Genomic DNA, 6,000 nt, shown 5'->3' on the forward strand with positions numbered 1-6,000 from the left:
CATATAGGTTTCTCAAGAGGCAGGTCAGGTGGTCTGATATTCCCATCTCTTTCAGAATTTTCCAATTTGTGTGGTCCACACAATCAAAGGCTTTGGCATAGTCAATAAAGCCGAAGTAGGTGTTTTTCTGAAACTCTCTTGCTTTTTCAATGGTCTAATGGATGTTGGCAATTTGATCTCTGGTTCCTCTGCTTTTTCTAAATCCACCTTGAACATCTGGAAGTTCACGGTTCACGTATTGCTGAAGCCTGGCTTGGAGAATTTTGAGCATTACTTTACTAGTGTCTGAGATGAGTGCAACAGTGCAGTCAGTAGTTTGAGCATTCTTTGAAAATGCCTTTCTTTGGGATTGGAATGAAACCTGACCTTTTCCAGTCCTGTGGCCACTGTGGATCAGGAAGAAAGTGGGCCAGGGGCTTTAGTAAGCACAGAGTAAGTTGCCCCAGTATCTAAAAGGAAATCAACGGATTGGCCCCCCACAGTTATTGATACCCAGGGTTCCTCAGGTGAAATTAGGACAGGAGCTTGTGTGGGGACCCCCAGGCACCTTCAGTCCTGATTGTCTTGAGTCCGACCCCTGAAACCTATGCCCCTGGGGGCAGTCTCTCTTCCAGAGTGGTCCTTTGCAGACCCGACATGGAGCCGGGGGTGGCTTAGATGCCTGAGGGCAATTCTGCTTGAAATGCCCCTCCTTTCCACAGTAATAGCAACCCCATCCCTTTTCATCTGGGTCCCTGTGGGCATTTTTCTCAGGCTGTTTAAGAACGGTTCTCATAGCCACTGCGAGGGCTTCCGCCTGTTCCTTTGTCTTTTTCTGCCTTTCTTTCTTTTTCTCATATTCCCTACTATAATAGATTGTTTGAGCCAGTTGTAACAGAGTATCTAAAGACTGATTTGGTCCGTATGCCTATTTTAATAGTTTACGGAGCATATCTGGAGCCGACTGAGTGAGAAATCTATCCTTTAAGATCCCTTTTCCCTCTTCACTTTCAGGATCAATCTCAGTGAATCTGCGAAGGGCTTCTCGCAGTCTATCTAGGAATTTACCAGGAGCTTCCTTCTCCTCCTGTTCTGTGTTTGCCAGTTTGCCATAGTTTAGAGGCGTAGAACGCGCCTGCCTGAGTCCTTCAAGAATACATCTGATATGGAAGCAACCTAGATGTCCATCAGCAGACGAATGGACAAGAAAGCTGTGGTACATAGACATAGTGGAGTATTACTCAGCCATTAAAAAGAATACATTTGAATCAGTTCTAATGAGGTGGATGAAACTGAAGCCTATTATACAGAGTGAAGTAAGCCAGAAAGAAAAACATCAATACAGAAAGATGGTAACGATAACCCTGTATGCGAGACAGCAAAAGAGACACAGATGTATATAACATACATATGTCTTTTGGACTATGTGGGAGAGGGCAAGGGTGGGATGATTTGGGAGAATGGCAATGAAATATGTATATTATCATATGTGAAATGAATCACCAGTCCAGGTTCAAAGCATGATACAGGATATTCGGGGCTGGTGCACTGGGATGACCCAGAGGGATGGTATGGGGAGGGAGGTGGGAGTAGGGTTCAGGATGGGGGGAAGAAAAAAAAAGAATACATCTGACAAAATGATTCTGATCCTATCTTCCTTTAGCTGTGTTGTAGTCCCATTCTGGTTCTGTAATTGGGACCTCCCGATTCCCAGTGGGGAGGGCGGTTATCTCGTCCTCCGTCTTCCCTGCTGATTTATTACCAAACCATTCATCTCCATAAGCAACCACTTTTCCCCAAACTTGAGTTTTTAAGTTGGGAGTCAGCGTTTGCCCCAAGATATACATCACATCCTTCCAAGTAAGGTCATAAAGCAGAGTAAACACCTTTAAAGCTCTAATGTATTTTTCTGGGTCCTCTAAATAGTCTCCCAGATCCTCCTTGATTCTTTGTATTTGTTGATAAGAAAAAGGCTTATTAACTCTCATAGACTGATTATTTCTCCCGGAGGGTGCTTCATGAAGAGGCAACAGCTTGTGTGGCTGTTCCTCAGTCTCTCTGGCTGCTCTGCACATATGATCCCAGGGATAGATTGGAAAAACCTGCTTTTCTTTATCTCTTTGTCTCCTGTCCTCCATCTCATCTAGCAAAGTAGGAGGACAGGAGGGAGCTGAAAGAGTTACACCCAAATCTATACCTTTAGGATGTAAGTCTGGCATATTTCACAGAGAGAAAAAGGGCAACACATATGCTACTTCTACCCATTTCCCTTGTTTTCTACAGAACCAGTCTAATTGTAAAACAGTATTATACTTAAGAGACCCTCCAACCGGCCACCATTCGCCATCCTCCAATGGATACCGTAGCCATGCAGTATCACATAGGAAGACCAGGTGTGTCTTCTTTAAACCCTGGGGATCAAATCTATCCCAGTTGTTCAGGATACAGTTCAAAGGAGTGAGGCTGGAATTGTTAGCTCCCATCTTGTCCTCAAGAATCCCAGACAAGCCCGCAGGATGAAAAGTTGTTGCTGAACCACGCAAAGACGCCGGGATTCTTGGCCTCTAGAGGAGAAGAATTCAATCCGGGGCCAGAGACGAGGCTTGATCGCTCAGAGCTTTGTGTAATAAAGTTTTATTAAAGTATAAAAAAGATGGAGAAAGCTTCTGACATAGGCATCAGAAGGCATCAGAGTATCCCTTGGGGATGGTCTTGATCCCTGCCTCCTGTACAATGTCACAAGCCTCCAGAGTTCTTCAGGCACTCTATCAGATTTAATCCCTTCAATCTATTTGTCACTACCATTGTATAATTATAAGGGATTTGATTTAGGTCATACCTGAATGGTCTAGTGGTTTTCCCTATTTTCTTCAATTTAAGTCTGAATTTGGCAATGAGGAGTTCATGATCTGAGCCACAGTCTGCTCCCGGTCTTGTTTCTGCTGACTGTATAGAGCTTCCCCATCTTTGGCTGCAAAGAATATAATCAATCTGACTTTGGTATTGACCATCTGGTGATGTCCATGTGTAGAGTCTTCTCTTGTGTTGTTGAAAGAGAGTGTTTGCTATGACCAATGTGTTCTCTTGGCAAAACTCTATTAGACTTTGCCCTGCTTCATTCTGTACTCCAAGGCCAAATTTGCCTGTTAATCCAGATGTTTCTTGACTTCCTACTTTTGCATTCCAGTCCCCTATAATGAAAAGGACGTCTGTTTTGGGTGTTAGTTCTAGAAAGTCTTGTAGGTCTTCAGAGAACTGTTCAACTTCAGCTTCTTCAGCATCACTGGTCAGGTATAGACTTGGATTGCTGTGATATTGAATGGTTTGGCTTGGAAACAAACAGATCATTTTGTCGTTTTTGAGACTGCATCCAAGTACTGCATTTTGTACTCTTTTGTTGACTATGATGGCTACTCCACTTCTAAGGAATTCTTGCCCACAGTGGTAGATAAAATGGTCATCTGAGTTAATTTCACCCATTCCAGTCCATTTTAGTTTACTGATTCCTAAAATGTCGATGTTCACTCTTGCCATATCCTGTCTGACCACTTCCAATTTCTCCTGATTCATGGACCTAACATTCCAGGTTCCTATGCAATATTGCTCTTTACAGCATCAGACCTTACTTCCATCACCAGTTACATCCACAACTGGATGTTGTTTTTGCTTTGGCTCCATCTTTTCATTCTTTCTGGAGTTATTTCTCCACTGATCTCCAGTAGCATATTGGGCACCTACCAAATTGGGGAATTCATCTTTCAGTGTTCTATCTTTTCGCCTTTTCATACGGTTCATGGGATTCTCAAGTGGTTTGCCATTCCCTTCTCCAGTGGACAACATTTTGTCAGAATTCTCCACCATGACACGTCTGTCTTGGGTGTCGCTATACCACATGGCTCATAGTTTCATTGAGATTGACAAGGCTGTGGTTCATGTGATCAGATTGGTTAGTTTTCTGTGATTGTGGTTTTCAGTCTGTCTGCCCTCTGATGGAGAAGGATAAGAGGCTTATGGAAGCTTCTTGATGGGAGAGACTGATTGAGGGGGAAACTGGGTCTTATTCTAATGGGCAGGGCCATGCTCAGTAAATCTTTAATCCAATTTTGTGTTGATGGGTGGGGCTGTATTCCCCACCTGTTATTTACCTGGGACCAAACTATGGTGGAGGTAATGAAGATAATGGCGACCTCCTTCAAAAGGTCCCGTGCAGGCACTGCTACACTCAGTGTCCCCAACCCTGCAGCAGGCCACTGCCAACCCATGCCTCTGCTGGAGACTGCTGGACACTCACAGGCAAGTCTGGGTCAGTCTCTTGTGGGGTACCTGTTCCTTTATCCTGGGTCCTGCACACAAGGTTCTGTTTGTGCCCTCAAGTGTCTGTGTCTCCAGTCCTGTGTAAGTTCTGGTGGCTCTATGGTGGGGTTAATGGCAACCTACTCCAAGAGGGCTTATGCCATACCCAGGTCTGCTGCACCCAGAGCCCCTGCCCCTGCAGCAGTCCACTGCTGACCCGTACCTCTGCAGGAGACACTCAAACACAGTTCTGTCTCAGTCTCTCTGGGGTCTCTGGGTCCTGGTGCGCACAAGGTTTGTTTGAGCCCTCTGAGCGTCTCTGGCAGGTACAGAGTTCGATTCTAAGCACAATTTTGCCCCTCCTACCATCTTGCTAGGGCTTCTCTTGCTTTGCCCCTCTCTTTCTCGAAGGTCAAAGGCCCTTCGACGTGGGGTATCTCCTCACAGCCATTCCAGCACTGCGTAGCCACCACTCCAGCACCTACCCTCTTGCTGGGGCTTCTCTGCCCTTGGACGTCGGGTATTTCCTCACAGTTGCTCCAGTGCAGATTTGTGCATTCTTCTTCATTAAAAAATTCAGTTGCTGATTTATGAATATATTCATGGATATAGAGTCTTGGATATTTGCCAACATAGAGTATAGACTCATGGGTATTTACTTTATATTTTAAGGTTTTATCCAATACTATGTTGTTTAGATAGTTCCAGCTGTGACCATTTGGAGCTCTTCCAGGGTACTCCGTGTCACACTGACACACCCCAGTCACTGTGAGTGTATGTGTATACTTTATTACTTTCTGGCACCACAACACACTCTGGCTACACCTTCCCCTGAGCCCCCTTCCCTTGGGAAATGTTAGTTATAAGTTCTGTCATGGCCTTGGCCCCTCTGTGTAGTAACTCAGGCACCTCCATATACTCTAATCCTATAGAAATGTGTTTGGGAAAGATGCAATACACCAGCATATAGGCCTTAGTGGTTTAATACACATACATACATAGTTCTTTATTGCAAAATTTTGGAGAATTTAGCTATATTGTTAAATAAGGAAAAAGTGCAAAAACAAACAAACAAACAAACAGATTAACTTGACCTATGAAGTTAGAATTTTTGAATAACACAGTAGAAAAAGACAAGATTATTAAGACATATTTGCAGAAACTTTAATGCTTCCCAAGCTACCATTCAAAGGACAAAGGAAATTAAATGTTATAGTAAACGTCAAACTTAAAGTAGAAATGATAAAGAAAAGTTGTGTGTGTGCTTGTGTGTGTTTGATTTTAGAAATCTAGCCAATCACAATTATATTTTTGAAACAAAAGTATGAAACCACCTAACTACAGGGAAAGAAGTTACTGGAATTTGGTTCACAGTGGAAAATTTTCAAGGCTGTCTGTAAGATTACTGATCATGGAATGCTTTTTGTGAGAAACATTTAAAATTGACTAACATCATCTCAAGGCCATGTCTGTTCACACTAAGTTTGTAAGTGAAAGGTTGTTGTTGAATCACGCAGACACCAGGATTCTTGGCCCCCGGAGGAGATGAATTCAATCCAGGGCCAGAGACGAGGCTTAATCGCTCAGAGCTTTTGTGTAATAAAGTTTTCTTAAAGTATAAAGGGATAGAGAAAGCTTCTGACATAGGCATCAGAAGGGGGCAGAAGAGTACCCCCCTGCTAGTCTTCAGCTGGATGTTATATAGTCACTAGCAGTCTGTTAATGAAA

The sequence above is a fragment of the Bos indicus x Bos taurus genome, chromosome 14 (genome assembly GCF_003369695.1).
Source record: "Bos indicus x Bos taurus breed Angus x Brahman F1 hybrid chromosome 14, Bos_hybrid_MaternalHap_v2.0, whole genome shotgun sequence".
Lineage (NCBI taxonomy): Eukaryota > Metazoa > Chordata > Mammalia > Artiodactyla > Bovidae > Bos > Bos indicus x Bos taurus.